This window comes from Micromys minutus (genome assembly GCF_963924665.1).
Source record: "Micromys minutus genome assembly, chromosome: 14".
Classification (NCBI taxonomy): Eukaryota; Metazoa; Chordata; class Mammalia; order Rodentia; family Muridae; genus Micromys; species Micromys minutus.
In genome coordinates this window covers 752377-775072 of record NC_137983.1, presented here as the reverse complement: position 1 = coordinate 775072, position 22696 = coordinate 752377, and the positions used below count along the sequence as shown (strand labels likewise).

General features: G+C 41.6%; 1 pseudogene across 1 annotated transcript; it reads left to right on the top strand.

The window, feature by feature from the left end:
- Window positions 1-8953: 8953 nt before the first annotated feature.
- LOC308429651 (olfactory receptor 2Z1-like) lies at window positions 8954-15413 on the top strand (annotated as a pseudogene). Its single transcript has 2 exons — window positions 8954-9046; window positions 14511-15413. The product of its transcript is annotated as an olfactory receptor 2Z1-like (transcript).
- Window positions 15414-22696: the final 7283 nt, after the last annotated feature.

The window sequence follows — 22696 nt, the reverse complement described above, 5'->3', positions numbered from 1 at the left end:
CACTGTAATAAAGCCTTTGTTAGCCATTCTAAAAACTGAGATGGGTTTTCCTGTTTGTCCTGGATGACCTCGTGGAGTTTTTAAAAATGTACTGGTTTTTAAGAGTGCCCTACAGACACTGTCCAGGAGGCAGGTTATGAATATATCTCTGGCTAAAATACCATCTGTGGAATTATAATTCCATCAGGGATCTTGGTCAGGTACTGCCTCAGATGCAACTGGATATGTTCCATCGGTTTGATGGATCTGGTCTGCGTCTATTCTCCCTGCTCCCAACCTCGCTGGCGTTCGTCAGGAAGTAAATCATTAGTAAGGATCATATGTACATCATGGAAAGTCAAGATATAAGACTGAGTGATTAATGTACTGAAACTCTTTAATAAAGGCAGACAAATTAGAAGTATAGGAACCCAGTCTGCTTTCTGAGAAAGTTCATTTAGCGAGAAAGGAACACGCACTCTGACAAAGCCATCTACCTCAGCAACTTCCCTTAAAGGAAGGGCTGGTGCTGGGTCAGGGGTCCCTGGCAGTGAAGGACTTGGCTGTGGTCTTGAAGCAGGTCATGGGAGGGGGTGAAGGTAGGTGCCAATGCAGGGCGATTGGAGCGCCCTCTGCTGGCACAGGAAGTGGGGAGAGGTCTGGAGAGGTTGAGCAAGGAGACTCTGGGGTAGCCTGGTGAGAATGGGAAACTGGGGCAGCAATTTGAGTTTTCGGAGGAGTGGAAACAGGTCTGTGGCAAAGAGGAAGTGGCTCGTTAGCTGGGTCACGTGTTGTGGTGTCTCATGGCTAAGAGGAGTTGGGTGGGGCTACAAGAGGAGCACAGAGAGGGCTGAAGAGAAGGTAGTTAAATGCTTGGACATAAAAAACCTCTTTCCATTTACCAGACGGCTGGCAGTACATATGAAGATCCCATAAGATTATTGGATCTAATGTACCATTAAGTGGCCATTTGGAGCCATTGTCTAATGGCTACTGACTCAAACCTTATTACAGAGCTGTATTAGTTTTGAAGCCCTCAAGTTGAGTGTTGACTTTAGAGATTTGAAATTTTCCAGAAGACATCCCAGTGGGGATCCTGGAGATATATTTGAAGACAATGAGTTACGCATTGGGGAGTTACTGAATTATTCGTACTAGCATCCTGAGAATAATTTCAACAACAAAATCTCTGCCAGGCTAGATGTCTGAGTCATCACTTAGACCCCCTAGAGACTATGTATAATGAGTCCTGGACTCGCCAGAGAGTGTCCCTATCCAGGTCTGGGAATTTCTAAATGGCTGCAAGAGCCCTGAAGGGGAGGACAGGGAGGAACCGCTTTTGAGGGAATATTGGCCCAAGGGTCAAAGTCTTTATCTTGTAGGTCAACTAGGAGGCTGGTCAAAAGGACGGTGGCTGCGAAGCGCCAACCCCTTACCCCATAAATTTCTATTTTGGAAATCAGGGTCCTCCTTACCAACTGGAGGAAAAAAAAACCTATCAATCTGCCAGTGTTTGTGCGAGGATTTTGGCGGTCTGGTAGCAGGGAACATGAAACTGTATGTTTGGTGAGGGCCTGTCCCACTAAGTAACCCACATGGCAGCAGCTCACATAGTAGAAGTCTGTATGTCCTGCGCAGCTGCAGCAGCAACACACGTGGTGGAAGCCAGTGAGTCCCACAGCGGCCAGCAGGTAGGAGTGTTGAGCAACTGGCGCTAGTGATGGTGAGCTGGGCTCACGCAGCTTGGAAGACACAAGGTGGGGGTAGGGAGCCAGCGGCGGTGGCAGCAGAAACGCAGTTTCTTCTAGGCGAGGAAGACGAGGTGGTCACTGGGACCGGGCACAGCCACAAGGAGATTCTGAGTTTCGGCACCAATGTTGTGATAGAACCGTAGCTCACATCCTGACAAACCACACCAGGCCAATACAGCCCCACGTGAAAGAGGTTTATTCGGGACAATGGAGACAAAGGGGGAGAAGAGAGAAAGAAGAGGGAAAAGGGAGTGGGGACGGGAGGGTGTCTTTTATTTAAACTGTGACATAACTGCTCTCAGGGAGGAGGGAGCTGAACTAAATGTATGCTTGGGAATGTATGGCCATTGCCATGGCAACACAGGTGACATCACTGCTGGAGGCAAAAGCAGTTCCTGATAACAAAAATTACTCTGGCTAGAACTTTAAGTACTATATTGAATACATATGGAGAGAGTGGACAAACGACCTTGTCGTGTCCCTGATTTTAGTGGAGTTGGCTTCGAGTCTCTCTTCATCTAATTTAATGTTGGATATTTGCTTGTTGTAAATTATTTTTATTAAGTTTAGGTGTGTAACTTGTATTCTTGATCTCTCCCAGACTTTTATCATGAAGAGGTGTTAGATTTTTTTTTCAAAGGTGTTTTTAGCATCTAATGAGATGATCATGTGTTTGTTCTTTCATGTTTTTTACATGGTATATAAATTGGCGGATTTTCATATGTTGGATCATCCCTGCATCTCTGGGATTGTGGTAGACAATGTGTTTAATGTGTTCTTTGATTCAGCTTGTGCATATTTTATTGAGTATATTTGCACCTATGTCCCTAAGGAAAACAGGTCTAAAATTTCTTTTGATTTTTTTTTTTTTTTTTTTTTTTTTTTTTTTTTTTGGTGTGGTTTAGGTATCATCAAGGTAACTGTGGTCTGATAAAATTAATTTGACAATGTTCCTTCTGTTTCTATTTTGTGGAGTAGTTTGAGGAATGTTGGTATTAGCTCTTCTTCGAATGTCTGGTAGAATTCTGAGTTAAAACCATCTGGCTTGAGTTTTTTGGGTTGGTAGACTTTTAATGACTGCCTCTATTTTTTTATTGGTTATGGGACTGTTTAGATGGTTTACCTGATCCTGATTTAACCTTGGTAAGTGGTGTCATCTATCAAGAAAATTATCTTTTTTTTTTTTTTTTTTTAGAATTTTTAATGTTGGGCTAGAGAGATAGCTCAGTGGTTAAGAGCACTGACTGCTCTTCCAGAGGTCCTGAGTTCAATTTCCAGCAGCAACATGGTGGCTCACAACCATCTGTAATGAGATTGGATGCCCTCTTTTGGTGTGTCTGACAGCTACAGTGTACTCATACATGAAATAAATAAATAATTTTTTAAAAGAATTTCCAATTTTGTGGAGTACAAGCTTTTGAAGTAAGACCTAATGTTCTTTGGCTTTCTTCAGTGTCTGTTGTTATGTCTCCCTTTTCATTTCTCATTTTGTTAACTCGGATGTTCTCTTTCTGCCTTTTCATTAGTTTGGCTAAGGGTTTGTCTACCTCATTGATTTTCTCAAAGAAGCAGCTTTTGTTTTCACTGATTCTTTGTATTGTCTGCTTTGTTTCTATTTTATTGATTTCAGCCCTGAGCTTATTTCCTGCCAACTCCGCTTGGATATGTTTGCTTCTTTTCATTCTAGAACTTTCAAATGTGTTGTTCTGTCACTGGTCTGTGATCTCAGTAATGTCTTTATGAAGTCCTTAATGCTATGAACTTTCCTCTTAGCCCTGCTTTCATTGTGTCCCATAAATTTGGGTCTGCTGTGCCTTCATTTTCATTCAATTCTAGAAACTCTTTCATTTCTTCCCTGACCCAGAGATCATTGAGTAGAAAGTTGTTCAGTTTCCATGAGCAAGTAGGCTTTCTGTTGTTTCTGTTGTTGTTGAAATCCACCTTTAATTAATGGTAGTCTGATAAGATACAATCTTCTTGTCACTGTTGAAGTTTGCTTTGTGACAGAGTGTGTGATCAATTTTGGAGAAGGTCATGAGGTGCTGAGAAGAAGGAACATTCTTTTGTGTTTCAATGGAATGCTCTGTAGTTGTCTGTTAGGTCTATTTGATTCATCCTGTCTGTCAATTCTATTATTTTATCATAGTTTCTGTCTGGCAACCTGCCCACTGATAAGAATGGAGTGTTGAAGTCTCTCACTATTAATTTGTGGGTTTTAGCGTGTTATTTAAGCTTTAGTGATGTTTCTTTTGCAAATGAGGGTGCCCTTGCATTTGGAGCATAGATGTTTGGAATTGAGAGGTCATCTTGTTGGATTTTTCATTGGTGAGTATGAAGTGTTCTTCCCTGTCTCTTTTGATTAATTTTGGTTGAAGGTTGTAATAAATATTCTCAGTTGTCAACTTGACTATATCTGGAATAAACAACAATCTAGAAATAAAAGGTGCACCTGTGATCTGGCTCTTACAGCAGGAAAGCATAGGTTTTTGATCCAGATCTTGAGATACACCTTTAATCCGGGCTGTATGCTTGTCCTATATAAGTCTTACATAAGGGCAGTGGAAGAAAGAAGGATTTATTTGTTCTTTACTTGCTTGCACTCACTTTGCCAGCACATGCACTAACATTTAGTTCTTGAGATTACAGCTTATACAGAAAACCAGCTAGAATACTCAGCCTCATGGAACTGAGCAACTACTAGATTCTTGGACTTTCCATTCACAACTGGCTATTGTTGGATTTGTTGAACTGAAGCCTGTATGTCAATACAATAAATTCTCAATATGTACGTACGTGTATGTTTGTTTGAATATATACCACCACAGTGTGTGTGTGTGTGTGTGTGTGTGTGTGTAATTTTTAAATATGTATGTGCATGTATATTATGATATAGAGGATTTATTTATAACATATAGAGAGGACAGGGAAAAAGTCATTCCATAAATTGTGTAACTCTAGAGAACCCTGACTAATATAGAGGTCTATTTTATTAAATACTAGAATGGCTACCCCAGCTTGCTTTAAAAATCTTTTTCAGCTCTTTACTCTGATGTCTATCTTTGATATTTAGGTGTGTTTCTTATATGCAAAAAATGATGGAGCCTGTTTTTGTATCCATTCTGTTAGTCCACATCTTTTTATTGGAGAATTGAGTCCATTGATGTTGAGAGATATTAATGACCAATAACTACTTTGCTATTAGTGGTGGTAGTGGTGTGTGTGTGTGTGTGTGTGTGTGTGTGTGTGTTTCCCTTCTTTAGGTTTTGCTGATGAGAAATTATTTATCTACTTTGTTTTCTTGGGTATAGTTAACCTCCTTGTGTTGGACTTTTCCTTTTAGAATCTTCTGTAAGGCTGGATTGGTGGATAGATAATTTAACTTAGGTTTTGGCATAGAATATCTTTTCTCCATCTATGGTGACTGAAAGTTTTGCTAGGTATGGTAATCTGAGCTGTTACCTGTGATCTCTTAGAGTCTACAATATGTCTGCCCAGGACCTTCTAGCTTTTAGAATCTCTGTTGAAAAAATCTGGTGTAATTCTAATAGGTCTGACTTTATATGTTTCTTGGCCTTTTTCCCTTCCAGCTTTTACTATTCTTTTGTTCGGTACATTTAGTGTTTTAGTTATTATGTAGCAAGAAGAGTTTCTTACCTAGTATAATCTATTTGGTGTTCTGTAAGATTCATGTACATTTATAGGTATATCCTTCTTTAGCTTAGAGATATTTTCTTCTATGATTTTCTTAAATACATTTTCTGGGGTTTTAAGCTGGCAATCTTCTCCTTCTTCTATTCCTATTTTTCTTAGGCTTGGTCTTTTCATAGTGTCCCAGATTTCCTGAATGTCTTGAGTCAGTAACATTTTAAATTTAACATTTTCTTTAACCAATATATCAATTTTTTTTATCTTATCTTCTGTGCCTGAGATCTTCTTCCATCTCTTATATTCTGTTGGTGATGCTTACATCTTCCAGAGGTTTTAAATCTCCAGGATTCCCTCAAGGCTGGTTTTTATTTTTGCTTTGTTTTATTGTTGTTGTTGTTGTTTTGCTTCTATTTCTATTTTCAGGTTTTGAACAGTTTTATTCATTTCTTTCCCTGTTTGATTGTATTTTCCTGGATTTTGTTAAAGAATTTATTCATTTCCTCTTTAAAATCTTGTATCATCTTCATAAGAATGGATTTAAGGTCATTTTAAATTTTTTCAACTGAGTTTGAACATCCAGGGCTGGTTGTAGTAGGGTACCAGGGCTCCAGTGGTGCCATGTTGCCTTGGCATTTGTTGATTGTAATCTTACAATGGCCTCTAGTCATCTGGGTTTAGGGATGTTACAGGTTTAGGTGCTGATTTCAAAGTTTGCTCTTGTTAGATGAATTTCTGGGGTATTTTTTTTTCTTGGTTTCTGCCTCTTCTCTGGTCTTTTGGACTGAGTGAACTCAGGTTCTGGTGACCACTGAGTCTTCAGATACAGTAGAAGGTATCCATTGGGGTTTTGGGGATCAACATTGTCTCTAGAACTTCCTGTGTGGACTCTGGAAAAGCAGAAGTCTTCTGCCAAAGTTGTGAGCCAGAATATGGACCCCAGGGGAAGGACTATAGTTAAGAACTGTTCAGTGTGCTTTAGGGGAAGTTGTCAGGAAGAGGGCAGTGTCTTAGCTGAAGTCCCTAGTGTCATCTGCCTGCTGTCTTATAGAACCTAGAATGACTAGCCTAGGAGATGGCACCACCCACAATGGGTTGGGCCTCCCTCATTGTTCACTAATTGAGAAAATGCCTTACAGCTGGATTTCATGGAGGCATTTCCTCAACTGGGGCTTCTTTTTCTCTGATAAATCTATCTTGTATCATGTTGACAAACAAAACCAGCCAGTACAGGGTCTAAGTTGCCAAGGTTGGTCCTAAACTCACTCAGTAGACAAAACTGACCTAGAAATCACAATCTTCCTGCATCATCTTCCCAAGTAGCCTGTGCCTTCTGACACTCACCCAGCCCATCTGGGACATCACTGTCTCCTCATACTGTGCAAACTAGATGGACAAGTGGAAGAATATGAACAGATAGATAATAGATGGTAGGTAGGTCGATGCAACAGACATACACACATGGAGACAGATAAGTGACAGATGTGCAATAGGCAGGTGATAGATGATATTCACATAGATGATACATTATTGAGAGATAAATAGAAATAGGTTATCAATAAATAGACAGTATAATAAATTATAGATAGGTAATTAACCAATAAATAATAAGATGAAATATGATAGATGAGAGAGGGGGGAGGGAGAGAGGAAGGGAGAGAGACTAAATGCTAGATAAATAAAACATGTGTGCAACCCAGGGCATGGCATGCACTAAGCAAGAGTGCTCAACCCCAGACCCTAGAAGGTAATTTTTTTTGCATGTGTGCCCTTAGAAAAATTAAGACAAAGGGGGAAACCAGCTCTCCTAGGCCCTGCTCTCATAAGAAAGCAGTGAAGACTTAAGTTGTTGTCTGCCTCTGCCTTTGAGTTAATCATCTAAGTTACCCAGAGCTGAGAGATGAACATGTTTTTCAAACTCTTCTGGGAGGAATTCCAGCCTCAAGGGCTCCAACTCCCAGAACTATTAATTTCCTACCTAAACAAAAAAAAAAAAAAAAAAAAAAAAACCTGAGAGATAAAGAGGGTCCTGACACTATGGCATCCCCCAGGGGCTCTGCCTTCAGGGAGCATTTTTAACAACTTCTCAGAACAAATGAATAATTTTAGCATAGAAGCTGGTCTCTGAAAAGGTTTGTCAGGAAGACATTTTAGAACAAAGTGAGGGCAAGTCAGGTGTTTAGAGACTCCTGGGTATCTCTATAAGAATAGAAAGGACTCTGTGTCTATATTCAATTTCATGAATGAGCCAGGTTTGAGAATACACAGACATTTTGAAGGGGTGAGTCTTAATTTTATTTGTTTCTGTATTAAGGGTGTGTGTGTGTGTGTGTGTGTGTATTTTGCACATGCCATGACCCACATGGAGTTCAGAGGACATCTTACAAGAGTTAGCTCTCTCCTTTGAATCCTGGGGACTAAACTCAGGTCATCAGGTTTGGCAGCAAGCCCCCTTTACCACTAATCCATCTTCATGGTCCTTATTCAGTCTCATTTAATCTTATTACTGTGAACCAGGACATACCATATGCCTGTTTCAGAAGTCCACCCTTGAGCTTGCAGAGTTGCAGGACTGGGAAGATGAAGCCCAGACAGTGGCTGATGGGGCCACACCCAGAACACTTGGGGTAAAGCCTTTTGTCACCTATGCAGATCACGGGAATTTTTATTTTATCTTTCATTATGTGTGTGTGGTGGGGAAGGTTGTGCATGTAAGCTCAAGTGCCCTCAAGAGGCCAAGGCATAGAAACCTCTGAAGCTAGCTGTATGCTGCATGTTGTGCGTGCTGGGAACCAAACTTGGGTCCTCTGCATGAGGGACAAATGCTTTTAACTACTGATTCCTCTCTCCAGCCCCACCAGAGTCATATTTTAAACAGCACTTATGGTTGGTTTCAATTTAAAGACACATAAACTGCAGTAGAGCCTTCTCCATCTAAATTCCAAAGAAATTAAAACAAATTTGTGGAACTAAGGCTGTAGCTCAGTTGATATGCTGTTTGTAGCTCAGTTGGAAGAGTGCTTATAGCTCAATTGGAAGAGTGCTTATAGCTCAGTTGGAAGAGTGCTTATAGCTCAGTTGGAAGAGTGCTTATAGCTCAGTTGGAAGAGTGCTTGTGGCTCAGTTGGAAGAGTGCTTATAGCTCAGTTGGAAGAGTGCTTATAGCTCAGTTGGAAGAGTGCTTGTGGCTCAGTTGGAAGAGTGCTTGGCTAGCATGCCCAAGTCCTGGAGTCTATCCCCAGGACAACATCAATTAGAAAGATACATGCTTGTTCCAAACCCTTGGGAGATGGAGCAAGTCAACCTTGGCTACATAGTGATGAGTTCATGGCCACCCTGATTATAGGAAAGTGTCTCAAAAATGAAGAATATGAAACATTTCCATAAATGTAGAGTCTCCTGAGCCTGGTGCTGTCAGGATGGAGGCTCTAAAGAAGGCTCTCTTGGCATGGAGCACTGTAGACAACAAAGGAATCTGACAAAATGGTGTTTGATGATGGGTTTTTCAGAATTGAGAGTCCTGCTCAGTCATACTCAGTACTGTCCTCTGAACATCTTTCTCAAAATTTGGATTACACATGTCTGCCAGCAAAGCTGTGCCTGAGGGCAGGGCCACAGGAGACCTTCTCAGACAGAAGACCCCACTGAAGAAGCCTGACTCTCAGAATCGCGTGAGTACACATGGTGACAGGGCATGTCCAGATCGTCTTAAAAGCAGGTGCAGCCAAGTAGAAGACATCCCGTGTCTTAGAGAACATGATTCAAGTGACATAGAATATGCTGTGAATAAGAGAAATGTCTCTGCTGAAATGATGAATTTGCCTCTTCCTGCTGGTGATGTGGCTGGTGATGCTAATACTCGCCAAAAGGAAGCAATCTCAGCTGTGGACAGAGTGGGTTCTGCAGTCACCTCCCAGGATGTGCTGATGACTAACCCTGAGACAAATATCTTCTCACAGAGTAACTCCTCTCAAGAAGAAGCTGAGGTGTCACAGTCAGTACTGTTACATACACATCTCACTTCTGAACGCCACTTTCTTGGTTCAGCAGGCCTGAGCTGCACCAGCCCCTGCACTCTGGAGGGGACCAGACAGTTCTCCTTCGGAAGTGACCTCATTGTCTTCTCACTGCTAAGACCCTAAAACACCAGGAGGGCTTTTAATTTTAAAATGATTGCAAACATTCTTTTTTTCACATTGTTAATTCTCTGGTACATTCTTAAACTGTTGGAAGGTTTGAAAATATGCACTGGTATTCACTTCTATTTGGTCTGTTTATATTGTAATACAGTGTTTCAATGCATGAAGACATAGGTTAATTAAAATAGTAAACGTGAAAAATTATTTTTGTTGATGTAACTGTAATTTTGCTACTGCTATGAATTGTAATAAATATGTTTTTGAAAATAGAGGTTTGCCAAAGGGGTTGTGACTCGCAGGAAACTGAAACAAGTAAAGATGTAAGTCTTGCCCACATGATGACTACCCCAGGAAACATAGGAGGCTCCAGGAAACAGAGAGGACACTTATCAAGTAGGTTAGAAGAGGCTGGTGGTTAGATGGTTGGGGGCAAAAGCTGCTTCAGAGGCTGACTCTAGAATTTGAAGTCAGTTTTGGTGGGTGGCAGAAACAAATGATCCATGCCTCCCTTAGGAGAGCCTAACAGCAGCTTGGTTTAGAAAAGCCAAGTCCCATGAAAGGCCTCCATGTGTTTTAGGTACTAGATGAATGAAAAAAAAAAAATGAGGACATGGCAGTTCAACAGTATGCTTGAGGCAAGGGTTTGTTGTGCATATGAGGGTGATCCCAGCCAGAGGTACCAGAAAAGGGAAACTGAACAGGGAAATAAGAGGAGGAAGGGGACAGAGTCTACATTTAAACAGATACCTCAGTTAGCCATTAACCAGATCTTGTTAAAACCTAACATTTCTTGGGGTGATTTACATAAACATGGGGAACTTGGGCACTTCTAGACAGCCTTGACAACATGGGTAACAACTCAGCAAAGCTGCATCTCTAGAATTGTGTTCCCTGCCCACACCCCTAAAACACTCCATCACTTCTGTGACCTAGCAGAGGGGGCTTGTCAATCTTGGGTGCATTTGCTTGGGAGTTTCAATAAGAAGAAACACTATGTGACAAAATGAATTGGGAAAGAATGATTGAGAGGGGGTGATAAAGAGCCAACCTTTGTTAGGGCTCAGGAGAAAGCTGAAGAAAGACCCCAGACTCAAATAGTATGTAAGAACAATGAGTGTTTATTCTGCAGAAACAGCCAGCACACAGGGATCACCACCACTTCAAAATGGCAACCCAGAAAAAGACACTCGAGCCTTTTTTATAATAGGACTGCTATTAAGACCCTTCTGATGTCAAAACTTCAATGAGAACTTTGCCAGTCTTCAAATGTCATGAGTTAATTGCTTCTGAGATAGTAACCAGGCATCCACACCTTAGAGCACATTCAAAGAGGTTGTAAAAAGGTCATAAAAAGAGAACTAAGGGTTTACTATAGGTGCTAGAACAGAAGATAAAATATTGACTGGGTTTATCTATGCAAAACTTCAGTGATAACTCAGTTATAGTCTTTAACTCTCCATGAACCTGTAGACCTAGTGACAGAAGATGAATGTTTAACCAGATAATTGCTGTTAATGAATATGCATGTAAGCCTTCTCTGTTGTAAACTTCTTATTCAATTTATAACCTGAATTTTTTTTAAGGTTTCTCTTTTGTCTTTTTATTGTCATCGATAAGAATATAACAAATCTAACATCATAAATTTGTATTGTGTATGAAGGTGACCCTAGGCATATAATGCTATGACTTTTATGACCTGAATTTATATGCAAACTTGTGGTGAACTTTTTACCATGTGATCATGCACTCTGGAAATTGTACAAGTGCTGAGGACAAAGACTAAAGACAGGCCTACTCCCCTTTTCTTCTTGTGACTTCAACTAGAAGTGATATGCCAGAGACTGCGGCTTCTGGTCTCAGAACAACTGATAGGTAAGTCAGCTACTGAAGCAAAGTGACCTAGACTAAGATAGGTAAATATTTTAGTATGGTATTATTAGGGTTAGGTAATATAAAACCTCATTGATGGGTGTTGTGATGCCCCAATTGGACTGCATTCCTGCATCATGAATGATCAACCACAGGATGGGCTGCTTAGAACAGATGGTCTATTCTGAGATATTCCCATTCATGTAACTATCTTCAGACTGTTCCTTAGGTAGGATTTTATTCTCTTATTCCTGGACTTTGGGGTCTGCTCTGGAGCAGATGGCCTAGGTTCTGACAAGAGACAAAAGGGGATGAATAGGCCCCTTCACCTTCAACGTTGATAAGTTATGAAGGACAGCTTCAAAACAAACAAGACAAAAAAGACAGAAGTAGAGAGGGGCAGGCAGCTGAGTAGAGGGCTCTTCCTCTGTGGGGGCTGGCAGACATGTTGAGACAAGCATGTGCAGATCAAAAGACAGCTTCAAAAGAACAACAGGTTCTCTCCTGCCACCATGTTGTTCTCAGGACTTGAACTCAAGTTTTGGGGGTCATAAAGTACTAATAATGAGGAAAGGACTGCCAAAGTAAAAAATAAACCAAAAGCAAGTTCATTCACCTCAGTTAAGGTTGAGGTCAGGCTCAAAGCTGATACAATAACCTTGGAAGGGCTTAACCAGTCTCCTTTTGAAACATAAACCCAGGAGCAGATAGATATTCAGGGGATAATAAAGAACGAATTGGTAATTAAGGGTTAGTTCTCGAGCCCAGAGTGTAGCAGATGGTAAGATGATGATACAGTCTCAAGGCTATCTTAAGGCAGAAGTCTTATCTTAACCTTTATGGGGCTCACACAGGCCAGTTAGTTTTACTGCAACTGAAAGAAGGTACCAAGGACATACAGTAAGATAGGGGTAGAAGATCAAATGCCTGGAGTTGCTCTGGGCTCCTCAAAGTCACCAAACTTGGCACCAAGCATCTCTACCCTCTGACCCATCTTATTGGGCCATTGCCAAAGGTTTTATTACCATTATTATTGTTGTTGTTGTTGTTGTTGTTGTTGTTTTATTTTATGTCACATGTATGTGTGTGTAAATTCTTTCAGAGGTCAAACTTGCAAAGGCCAAAGTTGTCTGATTCCCTGAATCTAGAGATAAGGGTGATTATGACCCACTTGGCATGGGTTCTGGGAACTGAACTCAGGTCTTCTGGAAGAACAGCACATTCCGTTACTGAGCCATCCCTCCAGCCCTGAACCTAACCCTAACCCTAACCCTAACATGGTAATGAAGCTCAGCAAAGTTGTGTTAGAGAAAAGCAAGTCAGAGAGTCTGGGCAGTATCCATAGTAACAGGCATGGGGACCTACGTGCCAGATGACCTCCAGGCATAGAACGTGATATCTAAAGTTTCCCAAATCCTATGGATACATGCCAGAGCAAGTGTCTCTCCTGTGCTCCAAAGCCAGCCTTTCTGTGCTTCTAGATGTATCCCAGTCAATTACAATTGCTTCATCTTCCACTCAGATGTGCTCAGCACTAGGTGAGAATCGTGAGCAAACACCACTGCAAGATGCTCTCAGCTCAAAGGGAGGGAGGCTGAAGGACAGATGACTACACATTCATACACAGTCAACATAATACTGCCTGCTCTAAGCTAGCGGCAGGCTGGAAGATGGCTCTGTCAGAAGTGTTTGACATGCAAGCCTGAGGACCTGTCTTCAATCCTTGTGGAAGAAGGAAAGACCTTCCAGGTTGTCCTCTGGCCACCACATGCTCATGGGCACACAGCTGAGAGAGGGCACAAAAACAAACATACTGGCAGATGCATGTAATCCTAACTCTGTAGTGGCTGAGGCTGACCAGCCCCTTAGCTTGCTAAGTAGCCAGCAAAGCCTTCTTTACATGTTCCAAGCCAGGGAGAGGCCTGTCTCAAAAACTAGCACCAGAGGAACACTACCAAAGACCGACATCTAGCCCCCCCACACACACACACACTTGCACACATACACAGACATACACAAATATACACACATACACATATTCATACATACACACAAACACAAAAGAAGAAAATCAAGGGGCTGGAGAGATGGCTCAGTGGTTAAGAGCACTGACTGCTCTTCCAGAGGTCCTGAGTTCAAATACCAGAATCCACATGGTGATTCACAACCATCTGCAATGGGATCTGATGCCCTCTTCTGGTGTGTCTGATGACAGCTACAGTGTACTCACATACATAAAATAAATAAATAAATCTTTTTTTTAAAGAAAATAAAAACCAACTTAAGAGAAAACCAATAAAAACAAAACAAAGATTATCAATCAAATGTGCACAAACATGCAGGATGTTTGAGTTGAACAACTACTTTATATCCACATTTATTTATGCAAACACACATACATACACACACAAAAACACATACATACTTACAAATATGTGCACACACAAATACACACATACACATACACACATATATATACATATAAACATGCATGCATATATACATATGTACACACACACACTCACACACACACACACACACACACACACACACACAAGAAACCTAACAGATATCGTGTCTCCCTAGAAACACATTCAGAAACAGTCCATCCCAAATATCCATTCCTGACTGTTCTTGATTTTCAGATCTTCTCTTTAGATATGGAAATGATCCTTTCTTCACAGTTCCAGACATTTCTTGATCTACCTTTATCCTTCTGTGTGTCATCTTAGACAAGGATTCTCTATGTCATATATGGACCGCTTCAGAATCCCACACCTGCACCAGGGTATCTGGTGAACTGTGTGCTCTGATCTTTCCTATAATCTCTAGCTTAGCCACGGACTTCAACTGTAAACATTAGTTGGTTGCACTCGCCTGAGAGATAACAGAATACACCAGGGTAGAACCCTCCATGCTCTGATAACTGGAGGACTGCAGGCAGGGATCCTCCCCTGAGCCATGCCTCCAGCCCCTTCTCCAGCCCCCTGCTGGGTGAAGCCTGGATTTACTCATACATTTTTATCCCCTTGTGAGACTCCAGGAGGCCACCAAATAGTTGCAATGTGATGTAAAATTATCCCAATGGGACCAAATCTTCTGTAGATAGTGATGCACCTGGGGGAAGGGGCTTCAAACGTCAGCAACTTCAGATTTCATCCTCGTTGGGCTCTTCATCTACACAGGACCCCATCTTGTTCTGTTCTTCTTCATGACCACCATGTTTATCATAGGCCTACTAGGCAACACCATCCTGATTTTCCTGATTGCCACAGACTCTAGGATCCACACACCCATGTACTTCCTGTTCAGCCATCTCTCACTTCTGGATGTCAACTTCCCACTGGTTACCATTCCCAAAACAGTGGCTGAATTCCCTCAAGGAGAGAATGTCATAACCTTTGGGGGATGCGCCAACCAGATGTTCTTCGTCATGCTAATGGGTGTCTCTGAGGGTGTCCTTCTGTCTCTCATGTCTTATGACCGCTACGTGCCTGTGTGCCAAGCCAACCCCTGCATTACCAGGTGCTGATGAGAAGCCCACTGTACCTGGTGATGGTGCACATCCTTGTTCTCAGGTGCCTTGGTGGTCTCCATCACCCTGTAGTTCCCCTACTGTTCCTCGCACACTGTGGACCACTTCTGTGAGCTGCCAGCCCTCCTCAAGCTCACATCAAGCTCAGACACATCAGTCAATGTGTTGGCGCTCTCCATATCTGGGGTGCTGATCTTACTGCTGCCTCTGTCTCTCATTTTCACCTCCTATGGCCATGTTCTGGGAGCTGTACTGCTCATGCGCTCAGCTAAAGCTAGACACAAGGCTTTCACCACATGCTCCGCACACATGGCTCTAGTGGGTCTCCTTTACGGGCAGCGTTATTCATGTACATGGTCCCGGGCAGCTGCCATGGCCCCTCTTCTACAGCCTCATCACCCCCACCCTCAGCCCCTCTTCTACAGCCTAAGAAACACAGACGTTCGAATGCCCTCGGTTCAGGTCATGGGCAGGTCTGACGTCAGGGTGAAGTGATGATGTCCTGAGACACTGGTTTTCCCTAGGAGCCTCCTTTATGGCTGGACGCACGCAATGTTCAAGGCAACTGGCACTAGCATCAGGGAGGCCAAGGCAGGAAGCTTACCTCAAGTTTTCAGCCAACATGGGATACATTATAAGACCTTTTGTCTCCAAAAAAAAAAAAAAAAAAGTGTTTTGTTTTTTTTTTTTAAATAGGGGAAAGGCAGATGGGTCAGTTGTTTAGAGTACTTGCTGCTCTTCCAGAAAACCTAAGTTTGGTTCCCAGCATCCATCTCTCACAGCTCACAACTTCCTGTAACTCCAGCTCAAGGAGATCCAATGCCGCCTTCTTGCCCCATTGGGCACCCATACACAAATGGCATACACAGAAAAAGACATATAAATAAATGTTTTTATTAAATTAAATTTAAATAAGAGAGCAGGTTTTCTAGACTGGGCATGGTGAAACATGCCTATCATTGGGGAGGTAGAAGCAGGAGGATCAGAATTTCACAGTTGGCCTTCAGAGCCACAGGCAACATCAGCCTCCAAAGGCAGACACAGGATTCCCAGGCAGGGTGGCTAGCTAGATTAGCCACAACAGTGGTCTCTGGGTTTTACTGAGAGACCCTGACTCAAAGGATGACTTCAGCCTTGGGCATGTATGTGTGCATGTACCCACACATGCAAAAACATGCACACACACATGAAAAATAGAAAAAAGTAATATTAAATACAAATCTAAAAGCAATTTAAGGAGGCACAGGTGGTAGATCCCAGCACTTGAAAGACAAAGTCAGGTTCTGTGAGTTCAAGGCCACCCTGGCTTACAGAGTGAGTTCCAGGACAACCACGGCTACACAATAAAACACTACCTCAAAAAAAAAACAAAAAACAAAAAAAGGTAATTTAAGGTCATTTTCAAGGACTTATTGAGCTGATGCCAACCTAGGCTACAAGAGACTATTTCTTTAAAAAAAAAAAAGCCATTGATAAATGAGGCTCTTTAGTCTTGTATTCACATAACCATGAACAAAATAAACCTCTTCTTCTAACTTATCAGTCTATGTCATTGTTATAGGAATGGAAAATAAACAGAAGCAGCTACCTATGACCTACCTTTGCTCTATGACTGAACATTTTTGCACAGCCTGATAGGGACTGTTATTTGGTGATTTCTTCTGAACTGGAACATCGCTTTCTAGAGGAAATATGAAGGCACATATCACTCAGGAAATAAACAAATGTACAAGTCTCAGGAACCTCCTGAAATTTACAGGATTTACAAGGTCCCTCCCTCAAGGGTATGAACCAGTAAAAACCTCCGGGTGGAGACTCTGGGGTAGAGCTGCCTGAAAGTTGTGCAGCTTTTGTGAATTGTCACTCATCCTATGATGAACTTTGGTAGCTCCTTTTGAGTCGCCCCAATGAACTCTGGCTTTCTAAGCCAAACTGGGTAGAGTAATTTCTTTGCTCTGTGGTCAGTGCCTGTGCAGAGTAAATGAACCTTTATTCATTTGTCTCCATTATCATCAGAGACAATAGGAGTCCAGGAGGCAAAGGTGTGGCTAATATCTCAGCAAAATGGTAAATCTGGAATGTTCAGGACAGCTGTGAAGACTATGGAAAGGAACTCTCAAAACATGAGTTCAAAAACATTTAGTTTCTCAATAATGCAAAAATATAAGGATGCAATAGGAATAGTGTAGGGGGATTCACAGACCTAAATGAACAGAGGCAGCTTCACTATGAGCCCACTTGTCAGAAAAATACTAAAGAAAAAATAAAGAGATTTATGAGGTGGGAATCACACAATATCCCACCCACCTAAGTTTTTTGTTTATGTTTACAAAAGCAGGCAGATTCCTGAGTTCAGGGTGGGCCTGGAACAGAGCAAGATTAGGCCCAGGTGTGGTAGAAATGGTAATTTCAGGATAGGGTCCAAATCAGCTAGATTATTGTTTGTGCTTAGCAGAGGCAGGGTGGATTTCTGAGTTCTTTTGCAATGTTAAAAGAAGATGTGCCTTTCTCCCTCTCTTTCCTCGTGCTCATGGCCAGTCTTACTCCTCTATTCCTTCCTTCCTCTCCCTACTACCCTCTTAACTTTCTCATGACTTAAATAAACTCTATTCTGTACAAAAAGAAGAAGAAGAAGAAGAAGAAGAAGAAGAACAAGAACAAGAACAAGAACAAGAACAAGAACAAGAAGAACAAGAAGAAGAAGACGGATGTAAGCTTGCTGTCTCCTAAGAATTAAGGTGTTGGGGTCCACAGATACTGACTCATAGGATAATTAAAAGGAAACTTGGAGTAAATGACTGGATTGCTATGTGAAATAAAAGACTAGGCTTGTGATCTGCAAGCCACAGAGAACTGCTGACTGGCCTGCAGGTTAGTCAGTGACCCAGGAGAGGGGATGAGGAGAAGGAACAGGAGACTTGGAGAAATGGGACAAGACAGGACATTCTGATCAAGTCCAATTTTTATTGCAGGGGTTACAGGTTATATACTGGAGAGAAAACAGGGCAACAGGAAGTCTGACGTAGGTATTGCCATTGTAACTGGCCACAGGTGGAAAGTGCCTAAAGGAAACATCTCTAGATACAGTGAATGGAAACTTGTGCAAGAAGAGAAACTAAAGTGAGAACTTATGTGAGTGAGAACTTACTTAAGTGAGAACCTGCATAAGTGAGAACTTACTTACATAAGTAAGAACCTGCATAAGTGAGAACTTACATAAGTAAGAACTTGAATTAAGTGAGCAATTACATAAGTGAGAACTTGAATTGAGTGAGAAATTTCATAAGTGAGAACTTGCATAAGTGAGAACTTGCATAAGTGAGAACTTACATAAGTGAGAACATGCATAAGTGAGAATTTACATAAGTGAGAACTTGTATAAGTGAGAACTTACATAAGTGAGAACTTATGCACGAAGAGAAAGTAAAGCAGGCTTTGTTAGTAACTTCAGAAATGGCAAATGAAGTTAAGATGGCAACGGTGAAGTCAAAGCATAGTCCTGTGGTGAGGACTTCCCATAGGTCCTTCTTTATTATTTCAAATGGTACATCTAGAAACTCTGTGTGGACTGTGCCTGCCTTAGGTTGGGGAACAACCATACTTCTTACCCATCGTTGGATTGTCTGGCATTCTTTCTCCAGGTGTCCTGTTTTAGGTTGATAGGATAGTAACTGTCCGACTTCTCTTACCTGTCTCTGGATAACCATCCCTGACACATGAAAAGATTGAGAGTTAATCACACATTTCTAGCAGGGTTGTCATAGGTCTCCATTTTCTCCATGGCAAGAAGATGACAATGCACCTGAAGAGGCTGCTTCTTAATGCCATCCATTTGTTTTTTTAACAAAAGCCATCAATCTATCAAAGATAAAAGGTTCTAGAAATAGTAATATTAGTAGTGCTAGCAAGAGTCCAAGAAATGGGAGAAGTTAGGGGAGGATTCCATTCCAGTCTGTCTAAAAATGATTTCCCCATAACTGTTTTCTTCTTCTTTCTAGACTCTCTTGAAGTTCTCTAATTCTCCTGGGCACGATGCCAGACTTGTTGGTGTAGAAACAGCATGCTTCTTGTAAAGTGAGACATACGCCTCCTTTTTCTGCAGTCAACAAATCAAAACCACTTCTGTTTTGTAGAACAATAGCTGCCATGGAGTCTATTTCCTCCTGTAAATCTTTAACAGAGAGTGAGAGAGAATGCATGTCCTCTACCTTTTGTTGTGACAACTGAGTGTACTTATGCAGGGCAACACTAAGTCCGATGGTTCCAGTAGCAACCCCTGCAGCTACTCCCAGTTCTACCAGGAGTGGGATGAATTCACAACCTTCTTGGGGCATCCTGTAATATGATCAAAAGTAGGTATAGGTACAGGATCATCTCCTTTGATTGTGTCCAAATTTGGAAGAAGATTAGCCAGGACACAACTCCTGGTCCAATTCTTTGGTTAAAAGGAGGAAGCAATATTGTCTCCATAAGCAAACATGGTGGAATTAACTGAGCAAAGCTGAGAGGTAACATTAACAGTCTTATTGCATGTAGCAAAACTTAAATATCCTACTTTTAAACCATAACTATCATTATTTGGGTATTTATAAAAACATGTGGTATTACATTCTAGATCAGGCTGCACAATGAAGGGTTTAAGATATTGACAAGTGGACTCCACCACTAAGCTTTCATTGTCCATAGAGACTGCTAAAGGTACAGGAGTGCCCGCCTTCAAACAAAGCCAACAACCCTGTGCTAGGGTAGGATTGGCGATGTTAAGAAGTCTGTGGGCATTATTTAAGATCCCGAATGTAGAATCATCTATAACCCGAGGCCCTCTGCTAAATTTGACTATAGGATGATGGTGTAAAGAAGGGAATTTATCTTCAATGATTTGATCAATCTTTAGCAGCTCTTTTCTGAGCTCATCCTCTGGACCTCCTCCATCAGATCTGAGTAGATTTGTGCCAGCAAACTGGTTTTCCCACAGTGCCAAGGCATTCTGACTGCTGGAATTTGAATGTGTAATCCGGGTTTTCGCACAACAGCTGTATTCAAGGTTCGGTCACTCCCGAAGGTCGGCTTTTTGAATATCAACAGTGTGGCAATGAATTGGGTCTTATTATCTTTTCCAAGGCATTCTTGCAACTGCATATAGCAGGAAGAATGCACTGAATTTTGAAAGTTTTTGCAGGGACAGGGCCCTGGTTCTCCATTAACATTGGGTATAGCTTTAGGATAATTTACACATTGCCATCTATTAGGTTTACCAAGGGAATTGGAGGCAGCAAGTAGATAATCCTGTTAGGTGCCACAATCTGTAGTTTGAATGGGTCCCATAAGAGGGATGTATTAGCAACAAATTTACCTTTGCATTCACAAGGTTTGTACCTCAGGCCCATCAGTACTTGCTGAGCCTCTTTGGGGTGGCTGAATCTAGCTTCTCCACATGTCCATATGAGAGTCCACATTAATGTAAGAAGGACCCAAGTTCCCTCTTTCCACTTCATTTCTGGAAGACACAAAAGGGAAAACCACACCTCAGGAATCCTCATGTTCCCTGGATTCGGAGAAATGGTTATCTACCTGCTTAACCAATCTCTCAGGTAACTAGCAGGCCACTTACATTGTTTTAGAAAATATACACACTGCACCTCTTCCCCAGATCAACACTGGATCTGGTCCATGCCAACTCAATGGATCTTTCCATAAAACAGTTGCAAAATCTTTCTGTGTTTGAGGATGCCAGAATCTAGCTGCTGCTGCTCGTGAATCATTGTCCAAATTTTAAAACTTTAATGTAAGCAGAATATGTGAATGATAATTTTCTAGAGGATCCTTTGGAGGGGTACCATTTCTCCTTTTTTATTTTTCAAAAGTATTTTTAATAAATAAATGGGCACATTCAACAATACCCTGGCCTTGAAGATTTTAGGGTATGCCAGTAATATGCTTAATTGAGAGTTGTTTGAAAAGTGAGGAAAAACTTGTTCTAGTATACTCTGGCTCGTTATCAGTTTTTACCATGTCAGGTAAGCCAAGGACTGAAATGGCTTGTAGCAAATGGGCGATAACATGCTTGCCTATGTCTCCTGTTTGCAGGGAGGTGAAGATAAACCCACTAAAGGTATCCACAACAACATGAACATATTTTAGATTACCAGACTCGGCCATATGGGTGACATCCATCTGTCATAGGACAATGGGGACCAATCCTCAGGGATTAATGCCCAAATGAGGGGTAGGGAGCATAGCTACACAGGACTGACATTGTCTCACACTTTGCCTGTTCTCTGGTTATTTTAGACATAAGCCTGAGGGTATTAGCATTGAGATGATAAAGACTGTGGGTCTCTGAGCTGCCTCAACCCCAGAATCAGTGAGTACAGAAGGAAGAACAATCTCAGTAGCAGCATTGGCATTAGAAACTGCTTGGCGATTTCCCAACACTAAAGAGTCTGGGAGGTCAGTGTGGGTTCTCAAGAGCCCAATAAAAAAGGCCTCAGTTCGATCCCATGTCAAAATCTGCAATTGTATAAACAAAGAGGTGGCTTTGGAGCAACGATCAATTTATGCTGCAGTTTCCAAAAGGGGAATGGAATGGGCAATGTGAGAGCTATCGGTATACAGATGTAAGGACCATGTGGGGAGGCAGAAAGGGTGGCAATGACCTGCTGAAGTTCCACAGACTGTGAGGAAGTGGTGGTGGTCTGAAAACTACAGCTTGACCATCAACAACATAGGCTGCAGTTCCATTAGAGGAACATCAGTAAACAGTACTTTAGCACTGGCTAGAGGTGGACTCAGGAAAACAAATTGATGAAGCTTAAGAAACCTTGTAAGTTTATCAGGTTGATAATGGTTATCAATAGATCCTGCAAAGGCAGCACAGGTTACGAGCCAACAATTCACGGTCTGGAAGAGCCAGGAAAACTGGTCTTTAGTACGGGGTTGAATGATAAGATCAGGCTCTTTATCAAGGGACCGTCTCCCTTGTTCTCTTCCTGCCAAAATCAGATCTGCCACAGCTTGATAATATGACTATACAGCCTTATGTGGAGAAGAAGCTAAACACAGCCACATAATGGAAGAAGTCTGCCAAAACAGGGCAGTGGGAGAGCAAAGCGAATTTAAAATAATAAAAGCAAGGGATAATTTATAATCAGTGGTAGAAAGAAATTGATCATTAATGGCTTCCTCCACCCTACGAAGTGCCTGTTTGGCTTCCGGAGTGAGAACTCTATGGAACTGAGGATTAGCATCACCATGGAAGATAGAAAATAAAGGTTTCAAATCTCCCGTAATTAATTGGAGAGAAGGTGTAAGCCAGTTAATATCTCCTAATAACTTTCAAAAATCATTAAGTAGAAAGGATGGCCTTTTGAATAGACACACTTGGTCCCCCAGAAGTTGGAATCCTAAATAACTATAAGGATCTTTTAATTGTACCTTCTCGGGTGTTATTTGTAAGCCCCATGATTGGAGACTATCTTTTAGCTCTCCAACATGTTGGCACTTGTTGACCACATTCCCGGCCAACTAGTTATCATTCATACAATAAATTATGTATATTTGGGGCCAAGCTTGTTGAATTGGTTCTATAGCAGAAGCGACAAACAGAATGTAGGGCTGTTGGCCATGCTTTGGGGCAAGACCTTCCAGTGATACCTCTTCATGGGTGCTCTAAAATTGATAGAGGGAACACTGAAAACAAGCCGGTTTTTGATCATCAGGGTGGAGAAGAATAGTAAAAAAGCAATCCTTAAGATCTATGATTATTTTTTAATGTCCCT